We start from the raw sequence: 13,679 nt of genomic DNA, 5'->3' as shown, positions 1-13,679 counted from the left end.
ATTATACTATAAAACAGTAATCATCTAAACTATTTGGTACCGATTAAGAAACAGAGTGGTGGATCAGTGGAAAAGTTAGGAATACAAGTCACAGTAGTAAATGACTACAGTAATCTACTATTTGATAAACCAAAAGATTCCAATTTCTGTGGTAATTCATTATGTGATTAAAAAATGCTGAGACAACTGGAAAACAATATAGGAGAAACAAGGCATGGACCAACATCTCACTGCATACTAAAATTAAGTCAAAGTGAGTATATGATTAAGCATAAATGGTGATACCATTAGCAAACTAGAAAAGCAAGAAATAGCTTAATTGTCAGATCTATAAGGAACAGAAGAATTTATAACTAAATAAGAAATAGAGAATATTACAAAATGCAAAATAGATCATTTTACTTAAATTAAAATGAGATTATACAAACAAAACCAATGCAACCGAGATTAGAAGGAAAGCAGAAAGCTGGGAAACAAATTTTAAAGTCAACATTCCTGATAAAGTCAAATGTTCCTCATTTCTAAAACAGAGAATTAAAGCAAATTTATAATAGAAGTCATTACCCAACTGATAAATGGTCAAAGAATATGAACAAGGCAGTTTTCAGATGAAGAAATTAAAACTATCTATAGATATATGAAGAAGTGCCTTAAATCACTTTTGATTAGAGAAATGCAAATTAAAAGAGAGCGAGAGTGAGAGTGAGAGAGAGAGAGAGAATCAAGAGACTAAAGGGCAGCTAGGTGGCTCAGTGGATAGAGTCTTCTGAAGTCAGGAGGACCTAAGTTCAAATGGGACCTTAGACACTTAACATTTCCTGGTTGTGTGACTCTGGGCAAGTCACTTAACCCCAATTGCCTAAGCAAAAAAAAAAAAGAAGAAGAAGAAGATGAATGGAGAAATATGAATGAAAACAACTCTGGAGGAGCACCTCACACCTATCATCAGATTGGCTAACGTAGAAAAAAAAAATAATTATAAATATTGAAGAACATGTGAAAAAGTTAGAATACTAATGCATTATCGGTAGAGTTGAGAACTGATCCAACTATTCTGGAGAGCAATTTGGAACTATGCCCAAAGGGCTATAAACTATGCATACCCTTTAATACAGAAATAACACTAGTGAGATCTAAAGAGATCATAAAAAAAGGAAAAGGACACATATATACAAAAGTAATTCAAGTAGCTCTTTTTGTTGTGGTAAAGAATTGTCCATGAATTGGGGTAATTCAAGTAGCTCTTTTTATTGTGGTAAAGAATTGTCCATGAATTGGGGAATTACTGAACAAGTTTTGGTATATGAATGTAATGGAATACCACTGTGTTATAAGAAATGATGAACATACATATTTCACAAAAACCTGAAAAGACTTACGTGAACTTACCCTGAGTGAAGTGAGCAGACATAAGAGAATATTATACAAAGTAACAACAAAATGCAATGCAATAATCCACGATAATTCCAAGGGATGCTAAATGTTGTGATGGAAACTGTTGACTATGGAATCTGAATGAGGATTGAAGCATATTATTTTAAGTTTTTTTGTTGTTTTTCCTTCTTTCTTGTGGTTTTTCTCTTTTGTTCTAAGTCTTCTTTGACAACATGATTAATGCGGAAATATTAATGCAGATTAATGCAGAAATAATTGACATGATTGTACATATATAACATATATCAGATTGCTTGCTGTCTTTTTGGAGGGAGGAACAATGGATAGAAAAATTTAAAGCTCAAAATCTTACAAAGATAAATGTTGAAAATTATCTTTACATATAATTGAGAAAAAATACTAATAAGTAAAAAAAAATTACTCGATATTCTCAAACCTTGCTGCAGCTTTATTAACTAAGTGCATGTAATATTTTTCAATATTCTTGTGTCTGAGGGAACAGAGAAGCCTGAAGATAAGGAGAGAGATCAGGAAATACCCAGTTGGTAGACAAGTCAGAACACACATAACATTTATTAATAAATTCATTCTCTTCTAGGGTGTAGTTTGTGATGCTTCCAAACAATTACAATAGTTATATATCAAAGATCACCATAACACATTTAAAAAAAAATTCAGTATCTGCAAAGCACAGATTGTGCAAAGTACAATAAAATAAGGTATGCCTACATGGCAGTACAAGGACAGCACATTCCACCAGAATGTCTCAATAACTAATCTCTAGCCAAGAAGCACAATTCTTTCACAAGGACTAAAAGTATGGCATCTTTCAAGGAACAATAAATTCACCAGTAACTGGGCATAGTCAGAAAATATATTTGGGCTAAACTTTATCCTAGATAATATACAAGGTTATTACAACAATTTTCAGAGAGTGTTAGTAACAAGGGAGCCCTGAAACTCTCTAAAACTCCTTCAAGGAGAAAGTCTCCTTGAATCCTGCCTCTCTATAGGGGAACCCGCCCAAGGACAAACAGCTTCATTCTGTTATCTAGGTGGGGCTGGTTGAGTCCTGAGCTGGAGAATTCCAATCCTGTTGAATTGAAGAGACACCCATTCATTTCTAAGATTTTCTATTCAATTCAGCTCAAGCTGTACCCAGCCCAATCCAGAACTGCCCCCAGCTTGTAGATAAAAAGAGCCAACTTGGGGCTCAGTCCTTGCAGAGGACCTAATATGCCATGCCAAGGAAAGGCTCTCTCTTCCTGGCATAGGAACAAATCTCTGCCCACTGGATGATATTCTCTTTCAGAACTATCCTCTCTTTATTCTCACCTATTTCCCTAATGAGATTTTATATCTCTGTCAGGATCTCTCTACTAGAAATTTTACTTCTCTATCAGAACTTGCCATTAAGGAATTCAATCTTTCTATTCATGCATAGCCAAGGCTGACTTCCCAATGCCAATAATAAACTTCTTTTTATCAGTCTAGCTTTTCAGGTTTGTAAATTTCTTTACGAAGGACCTCTGCCCCGCCAAAACGGGGGTCCCACAACTCCCTACCTTGTGCAGAATCCAAAAGGCGATTTAGGGGAGCCAAACCTCTTCATTTGGTTCCCTGAACCCCAAATTTGCCGTTAACCCCATCATTTAACTCCCTGACCACCAGGAACCCTAATCTCATCATTTTGGTTCCCTGAATTTAATCTCATCATTAGTATAAATTATAAGAACAAAAACTGGCCAATATGAAATGTGTTTTACATGATCTCACATAATCAATATCAAATTACTTGCTTTCTCAAAGAGGGGGAGTGAGAAGCAAAAAAAACTTAGAACTCAAAATTTTTAAAAACTGATGTTAAATTTTATTTTATGTAATTAGGAAATATTTAATAAAATAAAAGCATTTTTGAAAAAGAACCTTAACATAATCTATGCTAAATATTTGCTTGATTATTCAGATGGATGATATTAACAAAATATTATTATATACTGAATAAGGAGTGGAAATGATAGTTAAGGTTGTTCAAAATCAGCATCAAAGTAAAATGCAAATTGATGCTCATCTGCAATAGAGAGAGTTTCCTCACCTGGAGCTTTTTAGGTCCCAATTAAATAAACCAACTCAATATTATGTACCTTCTGCTGCTTTAAAAAAAAAAATAGCACCTCACATTTGTATATTGTTTTAAGGTTGACAAAATTCTTTCTCCACAACTCTACAAAGTATTGTTAGATTGTTATTTCAAGTAATGAAGTATTATTCTTAAATGGGGGCAGAGAAAGGTTACTGACATGCTCAGAGTTATGTAATATCAAAGTCAAAACCTAGAGGAGTGGTATCCTTATCTAAACATGAATAAAAAAAAAAATATGTATCACTTAACTGCTTTACATGTGTTACCTAACTTGAGCCTCATGACAATTTTGTGTATTGCAGGCACCATTCCTATTTTACAGATAAGGAATGAGGGCAGGAGATATAAAAGTACAGTTAATGAATGTCTGAAGTAAAATTAGAACCAAGTCTTTTTTGACTCTAAATCGAACTCATCTTCTCCTCTACTACACCAAAGGGCACCCCATGAGATAAGAATGTTTCCCCCCATTGTTAAATAACATCTTAGCATATTTAAAAGTGTTTAAACCATTTTCAGCTCCCGGCTATAATAAAACTGATTTCAAAGATTTGGCTTTAAGCTGTAGGTAGCTGACCTACACTTCTTTCAAGGAACAATAAATTCACAAGTAACTGGGCATGGTCAGGAAATATATTTGGACTAAACTTTATCCTAGATAATATACAAGGTTACTACAACACTTTTCATAGAGTGTTAGTACAAATGAGAACTATAACAAGAACTAGCCAAATGGAACAACAGCATAACTATATTAAATTTTATTTTAAATCTTTATAATTTTCCCAAACTTCTTTATAAACTGTGATTTAGAGAAAAATTTTGACATTAAAAACATAAATATGACATTAGAAAAGGAAAAAGTTTCTACCAAGACAAAGCAGTACATCTAAAAAAAGTAAGTAAAGATACAAACTAGGAGAAAAATTTTTCCATCACTTGTTTTTGATAAAGGAATGACATCTAAAAATTAAGAGAAAATTTTATCAGAGTAATAGTCATTCCATAACTAAACGGTAAAAGGATATGAACAGACAATATTTGAAACACAAAATATCAATTTTCACATAAAAATTAATAATCAGAAAATGCAAATTAAAACAAACCAGACTTTAGCTGACCAACGTCAAATGGATGCAATAGGAACTATATCCCCCTGATCTTTTTTTGGAGGGATGGGGGTGGACCTGGGTTGGAAAAACCCCAAAACTCAACCCTTCAGGCCCTTTTGCAGTAACCTCACCCTCTTATTACTAGGGGAAACTCCCATAATAATTCCACCTTCAATTCAATTGGAGATTTCACCTGGGGCATGATTACTACCCTTTATTGATTAGTCTCACAATTTATTTAGGAGAATGCTCCCTACCCCCAGGCCATAGAAACCTAAATATAATCAAGGTTGTGAAATCTGAACCTCAGGAATAGCTCACTAAGGGAAGTTGTTTCTCAGTGTAATAAACCCATTTTTTGCCAAAAACCTCATCTGGAAATCTTGACAGTGAATTCTTTCAGAAAAAACTGCAACACGACCTGAGGACCCTATCACTGTTAGGACATTTCTCACCCCTCAACAAAACTAGTAAAGATAATTCAAGATAACAAAATTTAGTGCTGGGGAGAGGGAAGGAAAAAATATAAAAAGTTTATAGCAGAGAAGAAAAGAAAACATCAAAGGTAGCAAACAAAAGCGATGCAGCTTTGAAAACAATGTATAATATTTATTATGTACGTTTTCTGGAATAGGAAATTTATTGTTTTATACTGGATCCTCTTATGTTTTGCTGTATATATGGAATTTTTGTTTCTTTTTCTTGTTTTGTATTTAAGTTTAAACGAATAAAAAATTTACAAACACATACAAAAAAAAAAAAAAACCCAAAAAATAAAACTCAGTGTTCAAATTCAGGAAGCTATTGAGGCACCAGTACAAACCCCAGAATCCAGACCAATAAGGGACACCAGCCTAGTTAGGACAGATTCCACAAGCTTCTCCAAGGGATTGAAGCATGGAAAATCCCAGAGGGCAATTTTTTTTCCTCTAGTTTTGTAATGCCGGAGAAACTGAGGCAGGAGAGAGATTAGAGAGTTTTTAATATTTTATTAATGGGAGAGTAAGATTGACTGGACAGGACTCTCATCTCAGATTATCCAGTCAGACAGAGATAAGTATACTGGGACCAAGGAATCCATATTGGTCCCAGGGCTGGAGGACCCAAAGAATCCAGCGTCCAGCATACAGCTGCCAGACGCCATTCTCCAGCAATGAATGAAGGAACCCCAACTTCTTAAATATCTTTTTGGAGACAAAGAAGAGAAAGGGAGGGAAAGTTTTTTTATCAGGGAGGGGAAGCCATAAAACCTAAAAATTCCAGAGACAAAGAAGTAAAGATATCATGGGTTGATCTTGGAATATTCTAAAGGATATTGTAAATCCCTAAAAGAGTCAGGAGAGCTACTCTTTTATCTTGCTAATTTACAACCCCAGAGCGAATAATCCTTAGTTTTACTGGGTCAGAGACAGAACAGTTAAGGAAACTGAGAGAGGGAAACTGAGTCAAGACAGTTAAAGAAAACTGTGGCATAACAGTTTTTCTGTAAGTTTCAGGTTCAGGACCTCAGAAGGTTTTAGCTTTTTAGTCATGTAATTTAAGGCTACCTAAAAATACAATAGACTAACTCAAGTTAGCTGATTGAGAGAGAGTGCCAAGCAGCTTAATGATTAGTCTCAAAAAGCCTAGAATCTGTTAAAATGCTTTAGCAGTTGTATAAACTACCAATTATTTCAGCAGACCCAAATTGGCCAGTTCTAGGTCTACAGAAACATCAGGGTTTTTTTTTTTCTTTTTGATGTGGCAGTTAAAAACTTTTCCTGTGTCAGAACTAGTTTTTCCTCTCTCTAGCTAAAAGGTATTTGCATAAGTCCAATTATGCACAAAATAAGTACTTCTAAAACCCAAAGGGCCAGATCTTTTCCTTTGTAACTCATCTGAGAGAAACATAGGACAAAAACACAGGCGTATGGTAAGCTTGTGTGCGCGTGCGTACACACACACACACACACACACACACACACCCTTTTCTAAATTAATCAAGCTCCTGTTCTTAGTCCCTGCTAGGGAGCCACAGCCATAGGAGCTGGCTGCCTGGAAAGCATACAAATTGTCCCACAGTTGGCAACACAAGGCTGCATACTCACTCTAAAGGCTCCTTTGAATTTAAACCTAGCAGGAGGAGGGAGAGAGATCTGTACTTTGGCCAAAAGATAAAATAAAGTATTTAATCATTTTCTTTTTCTCTTTCCCTGTAAATTTTGGTGCTTCATTCCAATGCTTTCTAAAGGGATATATTTCAAGACACTAGATAGATTTGTAGAGGCAGCTACCTTAGATAGTTCCTTTTTCATGCTTTATAATATCTTGTCCTCTGATGGAGGACTTACCTAATCTTACCAAAGGAAAATGGAAGAACTCTAATGAACTCTTAACTGCTTAAAGTCTCCCAATCCCAATCCCAGTTCCAGTCACCAAGAGGCTCACCAGTCCTTGTAAAGAGAAAGTACTCTTATGGACTCTAAACCGCTTAAAGTCTCTCCATCTCTCTTCACCAGTTTCTTGCCCACTTGGATTGTGCACAATTTATCTGACTGATTCCAAACTTCTCCCTCCTGGCTTATCTCTTGAGCTGAATTAATACTTTACCTTTGAATGAGATAAGGTAAGATCTTTCAAGACAGTTGTGAAAATCGAGTAAGGCTTCATCTATTTCAAAGTTTGAGTAGGCCTGAAGGACTTTAAGCATTAAGTCAAGGGCATACTTAACTGTCTCCTCCCTGCCATCCTCCTAATGATATAAAGTCTCCTCTCTGTTATCCTCCTAAGGGCATACTTAAGCCCCCTTCTTATTATCCTCCCTATTTCAGCCAAATATGGGCAATTATATACTTATTGGTCAAGTTCAATTTCTTGGGTAGTTCCCACGTTTAGAATGTAAGATCCTCAGCCAATAAGGATGGGGGTCAGTGGTGGGAGGGGGAATTTGCGTTAGGGATTAAAAACATCGACCCTGTCCCCTACAGTGCTTCCTCCCTTTGATTGTTTGCTCCCTTTGATTGGGTGGATTCCTGATTCTCCCGAGAACATATAATAAACTTTGCTTTGCTTCTAGAGATCTATCCAGTCTTTTTCTATTAATGGTTTCTGACGCACACACTTTCACTAGCCCACTTAGTTCCGTTTTTACTTTTTTCAAGTGTCTCTCTTTGGGAATTTACCCCATTAGAACAGAAGTTTCCAAGCTGAATTCAAAGACCACAGGAAATTCTCTGGAGGGGGACTGCCAAAAGATTTGATACAGGAGAGACCCCCTCATGAATAGGAAATATCCTGGAACAAGCCCCCCAGACTGTGTGGGGACAGCTATGATCCCTACCCAAATTAAATTCAGAGACTCTTAAGGCAGAAAAGCAAAAAAGGATTTATTATGATCTCATGAGAAAGGGCAATTCCCAACAGACAAAGTGTCACCAGTAAAGGAGTGGAAAGCATAAACTACAAAAACAAGATTATATAGACTCTAAAGCAGAAACACCTCTACTTTTCCTGGCCCTTCTTCCCATTGGCTAGGAATCTGGACTCCCAATTTGATAAGAAAATCTGCCTCAGAAACAAAGAATACTAGTCAATAACACACTTTTTACAATATTAAGTATTTAAATTATAATGAAAAGGTGGGGAAAGGGGACAGGGACAGGAGGGGAATGTAAGTTTATCTAAGATAATCAAATGCCTGCAGTTTTTAACTATAGTTCAACTTGTTATTGCAAAGTCTTAAGGCACGATTAGGGCATAGGTCAAGGTCACATTCCTATGTTCATCCCACTATGCAAATATATGCATATCCCTCGATCTACTGATCTATTACAATTTACTATCCTACTAAAGTAGTTATTGACTGGAAAAAAAACAAAATATTACTAGCAGCACTATTTATAATAGAAAAAAATAGAAATAAAGTATTTAATACAGGGCAAATCAATATATATTATGTAATGGATTATTGTACCATAGCAATGATTAAAAATAGTTCAAGGGAATATTCAACAACTCATATCAAGTGATGTAGAATAAAAAAACAAAAAATGAAGAATATAATCAGTAACTTTAACTATACAGTTATTGATAAGGTCTTAAAAAGGTATTGGACAGAGAAAAACTAAAGAATTGATCCCTGAGACAAGTAGGGGAAAGACACTGATAGAGATCAATCAATTTAGTTAAAAGGTATCATCCTCTGGGGAGGTCTTGAGCAGTCTCATGTTGCTATGCTCTGTCAGAATTCCCAGTCATGCCTCTGAGGTTAAATTTTTTCTATAAAATCTACTTATGGGCCATTCCATGACAACTGCCTTCCTTTGGGTCAGTTTGCCATGACACTTTGCATTGTGTAATAGTTCTCCTTACTCCTCCCCTAACTCCACTATTCTTCCCAACCCCACTTCTCCTCCTTTTAGCTAACCAACTTTTTTGGGGTGTGAGTCTCTTTCTAGATTTAGCTTGCTAGGTAAGGGCATTCCCAATCTCAAGGGGTGTTCCCTTTGTACTGGGTAACTGTTGAGTTCTACTTAGTAGCTAGACTTTCATGTGCTCTCCCACTCTTATTTTATATTTACTGTTCCTGGTATCTTATTGTTATTTTACTTTACTGGAATATTTTTCTTCGTTTCTTTTTAATATCCTTGTTTAATATTGGAATATCTATGTTTGTCAACATAAGTCAAAATAAAATTTATACTTAAAAGACATAATAATGAAATACAGGCACTAAAATCTTTTGCTGTTATTACAAGTTGCAAAAGTATCAGAAATAGCTTATAATAGTACCAGAAGTAAACACTCAAATATTACTATGTTCAGTATAAATTAAATAACTGTTCAATATTGAGAATATTGTCTTGAAATGTAAGTTTAGGCAAAAAAAAATTTTTTTAATGAAATGCAACTACTAAAAGGGATGTGTTAAAAAGCATGCTTAAGATTGTTGCTGTTTAGATTACGATGCTATTTTTTGGGTTAGCTCAAGTAAAATTGTTTAATAAGGAACTTCAGATTACAAAAATTTTAACAGTCTTAGATGAGCAGAGTAAGGTATATAAGTACACATATTTAAATATGCATTTTTATTTAACATTAACCTTATATAACTTTACCTTTTGTTTAAGAAGTCAGATTTCTAAAGGAGGTGGTAGTAGAAGAAAACAGCAGATTTCAAGTGTGGAATACATTTGTTGAATTTTTAAAATAGCCAGTCTGTAAAACAAATAAATAAATATGTAAAAACTAAGAAACATTCTTAGGAAAGTTATAACAGTTATAAAGTTTAAAAAAAAAAAGGGTTCAATTTGCAGAACAAAAACAAATTCAAAATTTTAATTAGCAATTCAATTTAAGTGTGTGTTTAAAATTGCCATAAATTTCATTACATCAAAAAAAAGATATAATAATTTTTTTTTTTAGAAATGTATTATGATTTCACGAGTTTTTATATGACAACTGATTTCGGGTCAAAATTCTAGTGCAGATTCTTTAATCTTCCAAATAATCTGTACACAACATATTATTACAATGATAAATAAAATGTTTTAAGTATTTATGTAATTTTTATATTTAATATATGTTTACCATCATGTTAGCATATCAACCTAATCTTTGTTTCTCTTTCTTATAAAATTATCTCCTTGATTCTGCCTCTTTACTAAATTCCTTTGGAGTTAGCCTGCTGTCAAACAGTATAATATCCTCTTATTTTTGTTTTTTTGCTAAATTTCCTTAGAAATTTAGCTTGTGTCACTCGATGTCACAATTATGATAAATCTTTGCCCCTTAACTTGGAGATAAACTGAGTTTGCTAATTCTTTTGCCAAACCCGTAACACCAACCAAGGGGAATCCTAATCTTGTTGTGTTATACCACAGTTCTCTTTGTCCTGACTCAGTTTCCCTTGTCTCAGTTTCCTTAACTGTTCTGTCTCAATCTCTTTAGTTGTAAATCCCCCTCTAACCCAGTAAGACTGAGGACTATTTGTTCAAAGGTTATAAATTAGCAAGATAAACAAGAGAGTAGACCTCCTGACTCTTTTCTGTTCTCAAGGATTTACAATATCCCTCTAAAATATTCCAACATATCTCATTGATATCTTTACTTCAAACATCCTGTCTCTGGGTTTTCTAGGATTTACGGCCTCCCTATCCTCATAGAAGTTTTCCCTCACTTCTTACCCCTTCCTTTGTTTAGAGAAAAGGTATTTAAGAAGTTGGGGTTCCTCCATTTATTGCTGGAGGCTGGCGCTGGCGGCTGTATGCTGGACGCTGGATTCTTTGGGATGACAGTCTCCTCCAGTCCTGGAACCAACATGGATTCCTTGGTCCCAGTATATCTTTATCTCTGTCTGACTGGATAATTTGAGACGCGAGTCCTGTCCAGTCAATCTTACTCTCTCATTAATAAAATATTAAAAACTCTCTAATCTCTCTCCTGCCTCAGTTTCTCTGGCATTATAGTTGGATGTCTTTTCCCTCAATACTGGGAGAGATAAAAAGCTTAGATAAATCAAGAGACACTTGCAATTGCCATATTCTTACAATACAAGGTTAAGTGTATTAGAGAACACAAGTAAAATGCAATGACAGTTTAGGAACTACAAGGATGTATGAGTCAGCTGTTTATGAGAAGGAAAAAAGGAAAAAGTAATCAATGGACATTTATAATTACCTATTAAATGCTAAGCACAGTGCTAGGAGCTGGGAATACAAAAAGAGGTAAGACAGTCCCAGCCCTCAAGGAATTTACAATCTAATGAGACAATATGCAAATACATATATACAAGATAAATAGGAAACATTTAACCAAGAAAAGGCATGGGAAGAGTTTCCAGTAGAAAATGCGATTTTAGTTGGAACTTAAAAGAAAACCACATTACCCAGTAGTCAAAAGCAGAAAAGGTGAATGGGACCAGAAAAAGATTTCTCAAAAAGTCTATGGGACAGCATGGGTCAGACTTTGCGCCTAAGTTTCAGGAAGTCCCATAATCCATATCTCAGAGGGTTGTAAAGCAGAAAAGGTCAAACCCTAGGTTTAAGCTTCAAGAAGTCACATGATCTACAGGAAGTAGACAACATTGTTGACCACTGATCAATAGTAACATCATTTTCAATCTATCCAATGAACCCAAGTCTTTTTACTATACAATTCACTCCCTGTTTTCTGCCATGTGTCAAACATTATGTAGGGCTGCTTGGACCTCTCCTTGCAAGGACCAAATAAATTTTCTCCTATTTGTATCTGAAGATGCTTCTGAGTAGTCAGTTTGGATGAGGGGGGTCTAGCCCCAGTCCACACAGTTTACAGGGACTCATCCGGGATCTATGACTTCCTAGAAATGGCTGGGGTTTTGATATAAGGTGGATGCCAGGTTGGGTTTTCTCTAACCATCCTTGAGATGGGACTCTCAGCCTACCTCTCCATGAGCCTGAAGAGAGCATTCAAATACAAACAGAAATACAAGTTTTCAAAGAAGCAAGGAGACAAGTCAGGTAACTTTTAAGTGCATAATCCAGAGGTAATAGCCACTACCTATGCGCTTGGGCTGTCCTTAGGCTGAATGGGACCTTGGGATCATCAAGAATTGGTGATTCAAGGTTAAGAGGTGGTGCCTAGTAAGCTAGAAGGAAATCCTGATAAATGGCACAGAGCAGGGGTGCTCTGGATGACTGCTGGATGGGGATGACCCCTCTGGACTTGAAGATACAAGTCAAGAGATTGACTCTGTGTATTATAGGATAACAAACCATGAGATTAGAACTGCTTTCCCCAGAAGGGAAAGGGGAAAGAGCAGTCCAAACCAAATCTTCAGAGCAAAAATTTAAAATACCACCAGAGAATGCACTTGATGAAATAAGTGCTGTTTTGTGTGAGTAAAGAATGGACCTCTTCCGTCTAATTTTTGTCTGTATCTGTGTCATGTGTGTTCTGTAAGCTAAATTTTGTTACCTACAAAAATTTAAAATGCTGCCAGCGAGAAGAAAATTTTCTATGCTGCAATTAGAACACTGGGAAAGATTTCTTAACATCCTTGACTCCCACCTTAGAAAGAAAAAAAAAGCCTGACTTTTTCCTGTGGATCCCAGCTCTGGCCAAACTTGGGGCAACAGAAATAAAGTTAGCTAATTTTTGAAAACAATGACTGGGAAATCTGGTAATTGGTCATTTCAAGATTGCCAAAGTGCTTAGTATAAAACAAATGCTTTAAGTTTTAATTTCTTCATTGAAGTTAACTGCTTCATATTCAATAACTTTAGATGGGTTTTTAGATGTTATCAACATACAATGTCAATGTTGAGATAAATGATTTTTCTGTGTGTGTAATTTGGAAGCAAATTCAGCTCAATCCTCCACAAGGAGTATATATAGTGCATAGAGTAAAAATGGTCTCTTTTTCTTTCTTCTTTCTTCTTCCTTTCCCCAGTCCCTAACCAGAGCAGGGACACATGGATGAAGGGGTCAGAGGGAGAGAATGAAAATATACTCACTCAGTTCAGTGAAATTTGTTATTTGAGATATGATAGTAAAAGTAGTTTTATGCAAATTGTAATCTCTTTGCACTGATTGTGTTAACAGAAGATTTAAGTGTTTGGAAATTTTAGGGAAAACAGAAAAGAGCTTGACTGCCTTAAAACCTGGCAGTAAACAGCCTAGGCTGCAAGTTTTTTCTGATTCACAGAGGAAAGAGAAAAACATTTGTATGGACTGGCAAAAACAATCAAAAGGTAATGGTTTCTAAAATTGTAGAACTGAGATTTGTTTTGTATCTTAAAAAAAAAAAAAAAGCCAAATCTTATCTGGATCAGGTTTGCACTTTAAAAGCCTAGACACCTGAGAGTATTCAGCTCTGAATTGTGGGGAGGTAAAAGAGAACAAAGAAAGCAGATGTCAATCAAAAAAAGAAAACAGGAAGGAGTCTTTTTACTTGGAATTCCTCTTAAACTGTAAGTTTGTTAGGCTTCTTAAAACTACCTTGTGATTAAGACTGTTATCCCAGAGAAATAACTTGTTTGAGTTACATAGGTCCCAATGAAGGATGAATT

General features: G+C 35.4%; 1 protein-coding gene across 4 annotated transcripts in view; it reads right to left on the bottom strand.

Moving 5' to 3' along the window:
* The window catches only part of HYCC2 (hyccin PI4KA lipid kinase complex subunit 2), a 97,011-nt gene that overhangs the window by 52,571 nt on the left and 30,761 nt on the right, over positions 1-13,679 (bottom strand). For all 4 annotated transcript variants that reach the window (XM_051983801.1, XM_051983799.1, XM_051983803.1 and 1 more), the window contains exon 3: positions 9,747-9,846. The gene's annotated coding sequence lies outside the window, so the exon portion shown is untranslated. The remainder of the gene's footprint in view (positions 1-9,746; positions 9,847-13,679) is intronic.

This window comes from Antechinus flavipes, chromosome 3, assembly GCF_016432865.1.
Source record: "Antechinus flavipes isolate AdamAnt ecotype Samford, QLD, Australia chromosome 3, AdamAnt_v2, whole genome shotgun sequence".
In the NCBI taxonomy this organism is placed as follows: Eukaryota; Metazoa; Chordata; class Mammalia; order Dasyuromorphia; family Dasyuridae; genus Antechinus; species Antechinus flavipes.
Note: the sequence above shows the minus strand (reverse complement) of the source record. Positions and strands in the feature narration are given on the sequence as shown.